General features: G+C 37.3%; 1 pseudogene; it reads right to left on the reverse strand.

The window, feature by feature from the left end:
* The window catches only part of LOC107590407 (integrin alpha-3-like), a 36,548-nt pseudogene extending 25,220 nt beyond the window's left edge, over positions 1 to 11,328 (reverse strand).
* Between the last annotated feature and the right edge of the window lie 3,884 nt (positions 11,329 to 15,212).

The following is a 15,212-nucleotide window of genomic DNA, read 5'->3' on the forward strand; positions in this document are numbered from 1 at the left end:
GGGCAAGCCCCCGACCCCCCCCCCCCCCCGTTATAAAAAAAAACAAGTGGGCTCCCCCAAAGTCCACGGTATAGTTCGAACACCGAGTCCAATAATGCACTGCGTTCAGTGAAAAAATAAATCCATCAAGATAAGTTAAGAAAAAGCGACAACAAACAAAACTGAACAATATCAATAAAAACAGTTGAATCTAGATTATTTTAGTATTAGCTTAGCAATATGCTAACATCATGTGATCTGCACATATTGGTTTAAAAACTGTTCACCACCATATATGCACATTACCATTCAAAAGGGGAAAGTAAGATTTTTACTTTTATTCAGCAAGGGCAAATTGAAATTACCAAAAGTTACAGTAAAGACATTTATAATGTTCGAATTCAGTTTATTTTATTCATGAACTTTCGTTCATTAATTTTCTATTAGTCAAAGAATCCTGAAAATAATTATGGTTTCCACAACAATATTAAACAGCACAACTGTTTTCAACATTCATAATAATAAGAAATGTTTCTTGAGCACCAAATCAGCATATTAAAATTATTTCTGAAGGATCATGTGACTCTAAAGACTGGAGTAATAGCTGCTGAAAATTCAGCTTTGCATCACAGGAATAAATGACATTTTCAAATATATTAAATTAGAAAACAGTTATTTAAAGTTGTACTAATATTTCACAATATTACCGTATAAATGCAGCCTTAGTATGCTTAAGAGACTTCTTTCCAAAACATTACAAATCTTACCAACCCCAGTAGTTTAAATTCACATTTCATAAAACTATTCCCTTCTTTATCATTTATAACACACATTTAAGCCTTTCTTTACAGGAACCTCATGGATCAGAGCTGCTATGGTCAACTAGAACATTCACAAGGTGACAAATCTCATTCTTGACATTCCAGCTGTTACAGATTAATGAATAATATCTAATCCAAAAACCCAGGATGCTCCACATGTACAGCAAGTCATTATTCCTCAGGCTTTCCAGCCCAGAGGCGAGACAAACCCACTCTACTTCAGCTGAAAGTGTTTTATGACATGCTGTCTAGACCACTCAATGATTTTAAAGAAGTGGAACCCGAAGTTTTCATAGTGCCTACCCTACTCAATTGACAACTCAAGCACCATAATGATATTTTTAATAATACTCAAACGTAACATCATAATTTTGTTGATTATTATGGGACTTTTCAAGTCTTGTTACGATTCAAGTTTTTCAAGTCTTGTAAGAAGTGATGGATGGGCCTGCATATTCACAAATTACATTAACGATAACCAACCTTAGTCAGGGTAGCACCATATTTAATTTTTGACAGGAATGAAAACAAGGCTGTGAGGGATAGGAATGCAGTGTGTTCAATGGATGGTAATGAAGTTTAACAACATATTGGTTGTTCAGCTGACAAAACATCTTTCTAAAGAAAACTCCATAAACTCCATAAAACACTTTTGAAAGTTGTGAGTTGGGGAAATTACATGAGCTGACGAGTTACATGAGTTTGCGGCATTGTAAAGACACATCCCTCACATCTTCGTTTGCATCCACTTTAAATTTGGTAACACTTTAGATAAGGGAACACATATTCACTATTAACTAAGAGTTTTCCCTCAATAAAATACTAATTTGCAGCTTATTAATAGTTAGTAAGTTAGTTGTTAATTTTAGGTATTGGGTTGGGTTAAGGGATCTAGAACATGGTCATACAGAATAACGCATTAATATGTGCCTATATAATAAGTACTAATAAACAGCTAATATGCTAGTAATATGCATGCTAATAAGCAAATAGTTAATAGTGAGAATTGAACCTTAAAATAAATTCCTCCTTCTCCTGCTGGAGCAGGAAGGCAGGACCCTCGAGGACCATACCAGACTGTTCCTGATGGTCACCAGCTATCCGGACGACGCGCTTCGGTCATCCGAAGATGGTCCTCGGGAGGAATTTGCCGCCTTTGTGGAGTGAACTCTGGCGAGAAACGGGTTCCCACTCACCATCGGCCCCATGGAGGATCTCGCCGAATCCACTTCGGACCCAGAGCCCAGCCCACCATCTCGCCGCGGTACGGAGCATCAGCCAGAGCCCACCGATGACAGAGAGCCATTTCCCCCCGCGATCCTCGAGCCAGAGCGAAGCCAAGCGACTGAGCGGAGGATCGCCTCGGATGTTGAGCCCAACCCGTCAGACCAGGTGCGAGAGCCGGTGACAGTGCCCACCACGAGGGGGCAAGCCGTGGACGGAGAGAACGCAGAGAGGAGCTCCGCCCCCTGCATCATGGCTGAGAGTGAGCTGACTATGGCGGGACATAAGGGCCAGAATATGGAGGGAAGTCAATGCCAAAATGAGGAGGAGAGACCTCAGAATCCTCAGTTTAGCCCAGGAAAGGCTCCCGATCCCCTGTCGAGCCTCGGAATGGCTCCCGATCCCCTGTCGAGCCTCGGAATGGCTCCCAATCCCCTGTCGAGCCCAGGAAGGGCTCCCGATCCCCAATTCAGCCCAGGAAGGGCTCCCGATCCCCAGTTCAGCCCAAGAAGGGCTCCTGATTCCTCGTTTAGCCCAGGAAGGGCTCCTGATCCCCAATTTAGCCTGGGAAGGGCTCCTGATTCCTCATATTAGTTCCTGCCTCCTGTAGTCTAGTTTGTCGGTTATTGTCAATGTCAATGTTCCTGTGAATGTTACCTTGTGAATGTTGATGTCTACCCTGTCTGGATTTCCTGTTGTTTCTTTATTAAATATTATTGTATTCATCATCTTCGTCGTCCTGCCTCATCTCTAGAACACCCTGCCCGTGACAGCTATAACATTAACACCTTACAAAAGCAGAACACTCACAGCTGCGATTGTCATGCGTATCTTTCAGTGAAGCACGGTTCTGTGATCAGCAGTAAACCTCCATCCAAAGGCCAGAGGGCGCTCTCGCGCTGAAACTCCAAATACGCCTCGCAGAATAAACCCAGAAAATGCCTATCGCTGCAGTTGAATAAACAGAAGATTCAACTGCTTTCATTGAGTCAATGTGACTAATAAACACACGACTACGGCAATATATGGTTTATCGGAGTTCTTATTATTATAATTTTCATTAAAATAAAGTATATTTATAATGCAATGCCTTTATCACTGCTTAAATACTATGAAATATGTTGTGTGCCTTATTCTGTGTAAGAAGCCACATCATCTCACAGAAGGATTTATTTCAAACACTCGACCTATGTTATGAAATGAGTTTGGAGTAAAAATATGTTATTAAATGTGGCATTTTCACATGCTTTCAGATGGAGCAGCATTTACTTCACAGAGCCGTAGTTCACCGAGAAGCTATGCGAATAGCTGTCATTATCGCAAACGATTTCTTTCTATTTCATAATCGCGCAATAAAATCGTCTGCGATTTTTTTGCATAACTTGTCAGTGAACTACGGCTATGTGTAGTAAATTCTGCTCCATCTGAAAGCGATGATTTCCTGCTGATTACAGAACTGGCATTACTATCAAAATGCGCATGACAATCGCATTCGATTAATCGTGCAGCCCTACTCTGAACTATGTAAGTTCTGTGTCTAGTTTTGAGTAATGAGACAGAACAGCAATAGAGTAGCTACAGGTCAGAGAATGGAGAGAGTCAGTGTTATTTCCTCAACAGCTTGTTTCAACAAACAGTCAGTGCAGCCATTTTATATAAAGCACCTCAAGCCATAGGTGATATATCTCCTGGTTAATCAGTCAATGAAAAATTTAAATAAATAAATAAAAAAGTTAAAATAGTATATACTACTATTACATATGATACGGTTTAAACGTTTGGGGTTGTAAGACTTTTTAATGTTTTTGAAAGAAGTCTCTAAAGCTCACAAATGCTGCATTTATTTGATCAAGAATACTAAAATATTGTGAAATGTTATTACAATTTAAAATAACTTTTATTTTAATATGTTTTACAATGTAATTTATTCATGTGATGGCAAAGCTGAATTTTCAGCAGCTAATTCTCCAGTCTTCAGTGTCACATGATGCTTCACAAATCTTTCTAATATGCTGATTGGATGCTCAGGAAACATTTGTTATTATTATTGATTTTCAAATAATTTTCTTAATAACAGTGATTCAATTTTTTAAGGATTCTAAGATGAGTCTATAATGGTCGACAAACTATATTAAACAAAAAGACATGCTGGAAGACTAACACACTCAAAGACCACAGATGTACATTTACCCATTTCTACTATTTACCCACTGCAATGTTTTGTGGGAAACAAAGGAGAAGTTGAGGTGAGGACTGAGGTGAGCAGTTTATTAAGAATAGGAAGCAAAAACGGAGGAGCACACGAGGAACATAAGAGAAAATATTTGGTGCTTTCAAAGCAATGCTTTGTCAAACTTCGAAACCTTTGCGAATCATTTGTTTCGAACCAGTGATTCGGAGTATGTATGCCAAAGTCCTGTGATTTCACAAGGCTTCGTTACAGTACAACTGCTTCGAAACGTTTCAAAGTTTCAATGATTCACCATTGGTTTGGGGGAGCAGAGAACCCATGAATCACTTAGAATGCCCCGCAACGTAGAACCATTAAACCAGTGTCTATGGTTTTTACCTGATTTCGGATCAGTTTTATAAATTTTTAGACATTTTTAATGAGACACTTGTGTAACTAGAAGGAAGAATAGTAGTTAGTACTAGAGGTGGGCGATATACTGGTAGACACGATTAACCGGAAGAAATTTGGCAACCGGTAGAGATTTTGAAGTATCATCTCTATCGCGGTTACACGCTTACGTGACGTTGCTGTGCTACATGGTCATGGAAACTTACCATTTGCATGCGTTTTAAAACATTGCGGTTTAAAAACAAGTGATTTTAAGCGATTGAAACACAATCAGTGAAAGACAACTTTGCTATATGCGCGCGCTGTCAGAGAGGCTTATAGAGCGTGGGAGAATTGAACGTTATGTATGTGTCTTTTATTTTTTATGTCAGTTATTTTTGACGCTTTATAGTCCTAGAACGGTTAAATACAGACACCTGTATGTGTCAAAATGCCCATCTTTGCAAGTACCCTCATAAACACGGCAATTTAGGTCTTAAGTGAAAGCAAACAGCTGAGAAAGAAAACACATGTGACATATGATACGGTTTAAACGTTTGGGGTTGTAAGACTTTTTAATGTTTTTGAAAGAAGTCTCTAAAGCTCACAAATGCTGCATTTATTTGATCAAGAATACTAAAATATTGTGAAATGTTATTACAATTTAAAATAACTTTTATTTTAATATGTTTTACAATGTAATTTATTCATGTGATGGCAAAGCTGAATTTTCAGCAGCTAATTCTCCAGTCTTCAGTGTCACATGATGCTTCACAAATCTTTCTAATATGCTGATTGGATGCTCAGGAAACATTTGTTATTATTATTGATTTTCAAATAATTTTCTTAATAACAGTGATTCAATTTTTTAAGGATTCTAAGATGAGTCTATAATGGTCGACAAACTATATTAAACAAAAAGACATGCTGGAAGACTAACACACTCAAAGACCACAGATGTACATTTACCCATTTCTACTATTTACCCACTGCAATGTTTTGTGGGAAACAAAGGAGAAGTTGAGGTGAGGACTGAGGTGAGCAGTTTATTAAGAATAGGAAGCAAAAACGGAGGAGCACACGAGGAACATAAGAGAAAATATTTGGTGCTTTCAAAGCAATGCTTTGTCAAACTTCGAAACCTTTGCGAATCATTTGTTTCGAACCAGTGATTCGGAGTATGTATGCCAAAGTCCTGTGATTTCACAAGGCTTCGTTACAGTACAACTGCTTCGAAACGTTTCAAAGTTTCAATGATTCACCATTGGTTTGGGGGAGCAGAGAACCCATGAATCACTTAGAATGCCCCGCAACGTAGAACCATTAAACCAGTGTCTATGGTTTTTACCTGATTTCGGATCAGTTTTATAAATTTTTAGACATTTTTAATGAGACACTTGTGTAACTAGAAGGAAGAATAGTAGTTAGTACTAGAGGTGGGCGATATACTGGTAGACACGATTAACCGGTAGAAATTTGGCAACCGGTAGAGATTTTGAAGTATCATCTCTATATATATATACAGTGAAAAATATGCAGTTTGTTTATACAGTACATTTGATTATTTTATACAATGTATGTAGCATTTTTTATTTATTTTTTCTACTTGAATTTTTTGTCCTATTGCTTATAATTAGTTTCTTATTATTTAATCGTTGATTGTTTACCTGTCTTCAGTGAGCTTGAGTTTTTTTTAATTTAGGCTAGTATTCGTTTTTGTGATAGTGACACTGGTGACAAGAATTATGGAATTTCTATGGTATCAAAATTTTAATATCATAAACCTATAGACCTCATTTAGCAAAAATAACTATATTGTGATATATATTATTACCGTGAAATAAAATTACTCATTGTGATATAAGATTTTGGTCATATCGCTCACCCCAAGTTATATATCCAAGCCCTCCATGAAACAAACAAATCATTTTAATCCGAAATTCAATGACATCAAGAAAAAAACTCAAATCAAGCACAGTAAACAGGAAACTAAGCAAAATAAAAGTCCCAACACAAAACAAAGGCACTGCGTACCACCCACACTGACTATGTATGTTCTCACATGCTAGATCCATCATCACCACGTAGGCTTTAAACATTTGCTGCAGTTGTTCAGTCGGTAACTGGATCTCAGCTGTGAGAATTTCAGCTTGTGGCTTTACAGAGAACTTAAGCATGATGAGAAGTTGTCTGTGGTCATCATGAGGATCTGAGAACATTCAGCACACCAGCAGCACTAAAGAATCACTTCTGCTGCTCTAGCGAACGCCATCACATGAAGGAAACAGGTTATTAGTCTATGACATTGTGTGAGACAAATGACCAAAGATCAAACCACAGAAATAGCCAGCCAAACACAAGATGTCCTTGTGTGCCAATGAGCCAGTCCTTTATGTGTTCGACAAGATGATGAATGTCTAGCCAGTCCAATTAATATCAACGTGACTGATCTTGTTTCTCAAATTGTCGGCACGGATAAGATCAGAAGGACCTCGGCACAGTTGATGCATACATAAATCAGAAATCAGGAGTGGGGAAATTTATTCCCAATATGAAAGAGCAAAAATCTCTTCCGAATTACAAAAACATAGTAGCTAGCTTCCTAAACAACTTAAGAGTTTTCTTCATATTTTTTTTAAATCGCCACCAACAAAGAAGATGCAGGGAAGCAGACAAATGCAGTGCTCTTCCACTGAGGTTCAATGACAGGCAATCAGGAAGTCACCAGAAAATGTATTTAGCAACACAGACAGCTTCACATTAGCTTGGGATGACTCCACTAGGACAATGACAAGGGCAGACACAAACACTCAATCTGTTTTTCCTTTGTTTCAACTTATAGCTGCATTTAATACGACAAACAGCAAACATTTACACCACCCTGTTTTGGAGAGCATAGCATTCACAGACCACAAAGGGAAATGGGCCAGTCCAGACACCACTGCTCTCCTGTGGTACAGTTTCCTACATCTGTTAAAAATGAAGAGACATGTCTTATGATTCATTTAGTCTTCTTTGGGTGTACTTCATTCATTCTGTGTCTGCAGTGTGTCCTATACAGCCAAATCTAAGTATTATTAAATCAAAGACGATTGTGCTCGCAGAAATTACACATGAAACATCATAAGATGAGACAGATTTGTGGTTTCATTGTGTATATTGCTTTAGGCCTTTATATAGGAGTCTGTAATGTGTTGTGGTTTTTAACATGCTTATAAAATGCTACCTTGTGGCTCAATCATATGCTGACGGCTAAATTGAAAAGTCAGGGTGTTCTATTATGGCACCATATAGCTGTCAATAATTAATATACTTCAGCAATACCTCTGTTTTAAATAAAACCACAAAGCGCCAAGTATTCTGCCTGAGCCCTCAGAAAACAAATGACAAATCATTATTTTGCACTGTTATGGTCATATTTATTGGTTATATGCTCAAATGCTATGTTTCACAGAAAGTCAATGCAGTTACGCGGCTGGCTTTCGTTGTGAAATCTGTGGAATTCTAATTTCCTGGGGAGATGAAAAAAGCATTGTGTGCAAACCAGTATCTACCTGCGCTATCGTGCACGATTTTCTGCAAAGCTGGTGTTTTTTCTACTACTCCCACTGAGTGTCTTTGAAAAAGACTTTATGTCCCACTATAACATTAAATTATAGGTGTTAGACTGCAGATAATATGATATTGTTGTTGAGCTCAGTCTCCTTGCATACGACTAACTCACTCTGTACTAGTTATTGCCTTATGAGGCTGGCGATACAGGTCTCACGGCACTCATAAGCTCCAATTCATTTAGTGAGAATCATAAATAAGTGAACTACAAAGCAAAATGTACTGCTTCAGTCTTGAGCAAATGGGTCTCAGAGGAACTTACTGACTACTGTAAATGATCAGTTGGTTATTTCACTGCAGCAGGGGGTAAGTGGCCAATGTGTAAAGCTCAGAAGGCCTTAACCAACATTAGTTATGGTGCTTTGTTTATTCAGTTTCTATGCCCATTTCACAACTGACTCTGGCCAGCTGTACCCATTAGGACTTTTATTCATCACTTTCAGTATCAAATCTCAAAATATGGGTTGTCAAGAATAAAAATTTGAGCAACAGTATTTGAGAACAAAGAAGGCAAAAACTGTTGTAGCAACCATAAAATATTAGACAAGTGCATGCATGACCTGCCCAGCCCTAAGTCACAGTAACGGGCGGTCTTATCACTGTCTCATATCCTCTTGTGAAACGGAGCTTTCATGTTAAACATTTACCTGAGTTAATCAAGTTAATTCAATGCCACAAAAACAGAAACAAGAAGGTCATAAGAGCATTTCAAAAATTTCGACCAAAACATTCAGACATGAACAATGACAAACATAACTTTTTCAGGTTATTCAATCTTCATATCACACAGTCATAAGAGAAAAAATAAGGTGTGCAGATTACACTGTAGTAGTAATAAGATGCCATTATTATAAGGATCTATTTCTACCTGATCATATCCTTAATTTAGTTTTGTTGGTATGGCCTAATATAATCAGGTTAATTCATTGTATATGTTTTAGACTTTAGATGTGTATTTTAGGTCACACACCAAGTTTCTACAACAATTCTAATTTAATAACTCTTTAAAAAAACAATACTTTCCTGACACCTTGGATAAATTAGTGTATTTTAATTATCTTTTTTTAAGTTTAAACGTATTTTCCAAGATAATTATTTTTTTTTACAAATATTATGATTTTTGAGTCATGAATATCAATAACTTTTCTTAGATTTTCTCCAATCACCTACTGTGTAATTTCATAAAAGGGTCAAAATATGTCATACACTCTTAAAAATAAAGGTGCTTCACGATGCCATAGAAGTACCTTTTTGTCTAAATGGTTTCATAAAGAACCTTTAACATCTGAAGGACCTTTCTGTTTCACAAATGGTTCTTTGTGGCGAAAGAAGGTTCTTCAGATTATAAAAAGATAAGAAAGAGATGGTTCTTTAAAGAACCTTTGACTGAATGGTTCTTTGTGGAACCAAAAATGGTTCTTCTATGGCATCGCTGTGAAGAACCTTTCAAGCACCTTTATATTTAAGAGAGTATATAAAACAAATCTTGAAGGGGTCATATGACGTTGTTAAAAAAACATTATTTTGTGTATTTGGTGCAATGTGTTTACGCGGTTTAAGGTTAAAAAAACACTTTATTTTCCACATACTGTACATTATTTTTGCTCCTCTATGCCCCGCCTTTCTGAAACGCAACGATTTTTACAAAGCTCTTCGGTCTGAAAAGCACGGTGTGCTCTGATTGGCCAAATATCTAGTGAGTTGTGATTGGCCGAATACCTCAAGCATGTGACGCAAAATGTTATGCCCCTAACAGGTTCAGGAGACTTTTCTCCATAAAATGCGCTGCACACACTCGTATATTTGGGTTGTACTGTTCTTGAACAGTGTTGTAAATAAAACTTAACCACTGATTTCTAGTTGTGTCCTCTTTTGGCAGGCAAAAAAAAAATAGTTTGGCTTTCGCAACGAAACACACAGCGTCTCCACAACTTGGCGGCGGCGGTGGCAGCAACAATAAAGTTACACCTTCTTTCTTTGCGTATACATTTGGGCGGTGTTATGCAACTCTTCCCACACAGTGACGTAGACATGTGGGGGCGTGTTAGAACGAGCCGTTTTAGGTAGGCGTGGCTGACTCTTAACTTTTATAAAGAATATCTCTTTGGGTTTGAGACTTTAATCTTTGCGACTTTACGGATCTTCTGTATGCACAAACAGCTTTTAACACTCCAAAGACAAAGGAAAACATGAAATCGCATCATATGACCCCTTTAAGACACATACATGACGCAGGTCTAAAGGTGTACTCTGGTCACATGACAACAAAATGGCTTTCTGCATGATGGTTACTCCATACTGACTTTGATTTGGTGAACAAAAGATAATAATTATTATTATTATTATTATTAATAACAATAATAATAAAAACTGAAATTCTTGAATAATTTACTATTTATTTATTTTACTTGGAAAAATACTTTGGACAATTACACCACCTACATTTTTTTACTTTAAACCCTTAAAAAATACCCAAATGACTTTCAGCATGCCCATCATAGAAAAAAAAAACAAGCATTCAGGTAGGCTAATATTTAGAATAAATCGCATTTGTGATTAAATCTTGGCTGCATAACTAAATAAAACCTGACAAAAGAATAGGCGTCATTAAAAAGTAACTAAAAATATCGTTAATGCAGATATAAAACGCTCAACAGGTGCACATCCGTGAGAAGATTTTGTCCTTATTATGACATTTCACCTGGAGTCAGGTCAGACTCATAATAATACATTAAAAATATACTTACAGGTGTCTTTTCTCTCCTACGACCTGCTCGTGTAGTGCAACAGAAAGCCCAAACAAACTGCGACTGCAAACCTCACATCCAAGTTGAACGCTTGACAGCAACGAGCGGCGCTCAACACGAGCACCAAGACAACCGTGTTTTTACCGAGTCCTTGCCGGTGAAATGCATTCATTTTTTTCTAATAGTCACTCCAAATGTTTTGTTAGGCGAGACAGAAACAGAGCGCGGAGGAAGATGACTTTGTCAGGGTCTGAACAGGAGCGGATTTGTCAGACGCTGTGAACTGAGAGTTCATATTCATAATAGTCATTCTTCCGGGGTGTTCGTGCCAGTCTTCGGTGAAAACCTGACTGGAGGGCATTGAAATACAGAGAGCTCGGGCACCTTGATAGAGGACGGACTTACACACGCTAGTCTATACTCACATGTGCGTTCTGTTATAATGTCTAGAAAAGGGCTTTTCAAACTTTTAATATGGTCCCCTGAGGGAAGATTTCCTGAAATATTCAGGCAGCTGTATATTTTAATGGATAAGATACATTTGTACTGTGTGTGGATTCATTATAAATGTATTTTCTTTATAATATTTTAAAAAAGACAACATGTTGTTTTCCAAATTGTCATTATACTAAAATCCAAAATTATTACTCTCCTGAAAACTATTTAATTTGCATTGAACTGACAGTATCCTATTAGTGTACTATGTAGCCAGTAGTAGTATGAACCAGAAGAGAAACATTTTAATTTGAGTCTAATTTAAATGAATCTGGATTTTCACTGTAAATATTCTTCCAAAGCAAGAACTATACTACAAAGTACAAACTATTCTTGAAAGAATGCACATTGGGAGTAAAGAGAAATAACATTAATTTAATTTTAAAAAAAAATATTTATTAATTAATTACTTATTGATGATCTTAATATTAAAAAGAAATTGAAAATAAAATGAGCAGTATTTTTTTTTTCTCCAAATTTTTCATGGACCCCCTTTGTTCTCCCCTAAAGGATCCCCAGACCTCAGAAAACCTCTGGTCTATAAAACTTGTTAAGCATTAATGGAACTTAGGAACAAAGGTTAAATTGATCATATTTATCACATTCACATCATCGTGATTTATGTGTAATCTTAATCTAATTAAATTACTTTGAATGTCTACATAAACTGAATAACACAACCTTTAGCTGTAAAACACTGAACTGCTTTCCCTGCTGAAAATTCCCAACATGAACTATTTTACAAAAAGCATATGTTTTTGTACAATTCACATTGTAAAAAATTAAATCAGCACCTCGTAAAATAGTTAAGAATATGGTAGCTAGGTTCTTTCTGATCATTAATGGGTAAACCATCTTTGACCAGCAATAAACCAGCTACCAGTATTGTACAACACTGCAGCTGCTCACCCAGTTTAGACCGGTTTACTGGATTTTCCAGCACAATTTATCAGCTTCTGGTGCTCCTCATGCAAGGTAAATGACTAATTATCTGTGTCTTGAACACTGTTTTGAATAAAAGAACTGATATGACAACAGATAAATGCCTATGTATCCCATTAGTCTCCACAATACAATATTAGTTGGTGGTAGAAGTGAAAATATCCTAAATTGTGACTAAATTGCGATAAATCAGCAAAACAACCTTCAAGGCTGTACACTCTAGCAGCTAATATTGCCCACAACCCATTGCATGTTGGACGTAGATTCAATTGGAATGACAAACACTAACTAAGTGACAGTACAGTCCATTAAAGATGCAATTTTGATGAAGTAGTACTGTATGTCCCAAAGCTTGCCTGCTCTTCTGCTACACACTCAAAAATATGTATTTTTAGGGCAGATAATTAGGTGTATTGGGACACAGCAAAGGAGTCATTTCCTCTACATTCTGAGTTTCGAGATGGCGCAAACTGCGTATGAAAAAAGAGAGAGTCCTTGCGTTCCAAATGGAATAAATCATGGCCGCCATATTGATGGGTTGTTCCAAATTGAAGTGCTCAAAACTGGCCACTTCAAAGAGCTTTGAGAACGGCGCGGACGGCGGATTCAATGAAGGAGCAGCCGGCGGACTTGTGGCAACCACATGTGATGACCCCGGGCTGGACTCCCGGGCGATCCACAGCTCGAAGTTGATGTATTTCCTCAGCGACCAGCACGGATCAGCTCTAGGCATGACGAAGCGGATATCGTCCTCTTTTGGAAGCCCAACCAAAGTAGTTTCGCTTTGACAATGAAACACACAGCATCTTCACGACATGGCAGGGGCGGCAACAACAATACTACAGCGAGAATAAAAGTTACGCTTTCTTTCTTTGCGTGAACATTTGGGTGGCGTTATGCAAATCTTCCCACATCGTGACGTAGACATGTGGGGGCGTGTTAGAATGAGCCGTTTTAGGTAGGCGTGGTTGACTCTTAACTTTTATAAAGAATATCTCTTTGGATTTGAGACTTTAGTCTTTGCAACTTTACAGATCTTCTTTATGCACCAAGAGCTTGTAACACTCCAAAGAGAAAGGATACATTGAAATCGAATCATATGACCCCTTTAAGTGCTCATGTGAAAACCTCTGTCTGTTAACTTCAGGAAAATGTAACACCTCACCATGACGACACAGTAATTAGACTCAGTGGGGTTTTCATTCTTGTTGGTTGTCCTCAGGATACACAGTCAGTGATTAGAATCAGAAAAGGCTGTGTAAATGCGCTTGATTTACTCACTTGTTGGCAACAGTAGTTGCCAACATGTTTTTGTACACGCCAGATGTGTTCTGATATTTTTTCTTGAGGATAGATCACAGATCATGTACCTGCTTTTCCAAAATCTTTTTGTTGTCATGTGGTAAATGCAAAGCTTGTACATAAGAAATACCTTTAGCTCAAGGAATCCTTAATTTAGTGTAAATTGTTATGATACTGCTGCTTTTTCTTATTTATAAGAGAAATACTTTGAACACTAGGAGAAAGCACATTAGCCTAAATGCCCAGATGTCAAGCTTTTGTTTATTGCAGTGTTTCTTGGTTTTCATGAGCTTGTGTTATGAGTGCAAATTTCAGGGGGATGAAACAGGACACATTCAGAGTGTGGCTAGACCAGGCAATGGCATCAGAATAAAGCTAAAGATTTACATGACATTCTCATAAATGTTTGAAAAATTGAGTTTGTCATTTCTTAAATGACAATACAATTAAACTTTGTCATGGCTTAGTCTACTTTCAGTGATGTTTGAACATTTCATCATTCTGGCAGAAGCAAAAGAAAATCAAAGGTACAACTTCAGTGTAGTGATAAAGGATGCTGTTTGTCTGTGGTAAAAGCGCAGACAGTGTGTCACCTCGAAGGTTACTGTCAGGCAAAGTTGAACAAACATCTGTGAAACAGACCACAGCCTGAATTAGAGTGTACCATACTGTGAAAACGACTTCCACATTTTCATCTATTTTACACCTCATCTATTTCCTCTTGATAAACTATAGTGCTTTAGGATGTTGACAGGTTGGTGAATCAGTAGCCTAATCTTGTTTTGTGTGTGTTCAAAAGTCATAGCTGAAAAAGGACAATTACCAAGTGTTTAGCGTGTTAATTTTAATAATGTTTTTAAGATATTAACAGAACAATCAGGACAGAATAATTAGAAAATGTTAATTACAGACAATATTACCGAGCCCTAAAGTCTTCTGCAGCAACACACATTTTTCGCCAGTAATTTACCGGTTCAATAATTCAAAAGTGACTACAGCATTGAGTAATGAGTAGCCTAATATTCTTTCATTATGAGGGCTCGGTTTTTCCATAAATCTCTCCAAAAGCGCCTCTACATGCAACAAATGAACAGACTCTCATCTTTTCAGAAACTGTATTTGTCTCACTGACACCAACAGACAGACACAGAGTTTAAATGTAAATGCAGTGTCATCGATTGTTAGACTGAGTAAGATTTGGCAATGAAGGATCATTATGTTATTATACAGCTATATTAGAAAGAGATATGTTAAGTCATTTCTGATTATTTTAGGCATTCCATGTCTACCAGTGAGAGGAAAACACTGCAGATTTATGGGAAGTCTTTCATTTGAGGCCCCCTATGCTGAACACGTGCAGTTTGAGTGCCACCTGCTGGACACTCAATGTAGTGTACAGAAACGGGTCAACAATGTTTAATGACCTTATTTTATTTTATTTTTTTACATAAATATAAGTTACATACATCCATATTATATAAACATATTATTATTGCCTAATAAAATGCAGTTACCACATGCAAACATGTA

Source organism: Sinocyclocheilus grahami, unplaced genomic scaffold (genome assembly GCF_001515645.1).
Source record: "Sinocyclocheilus grahami isolate Dianchi unplaced genomic scaffold, SAMN03320097.WGS_v1.1 scaffold127.1, whole genome shotgun sequence".
NCBI classification, from domain to species: domain Eukaryota; kingdom Metazoa; phylum Chordata; class Actinopteri; order Cypriniformes; family Cyprinidae; genus Sinocyclocheilus; species Sinocyclocheilus grahami.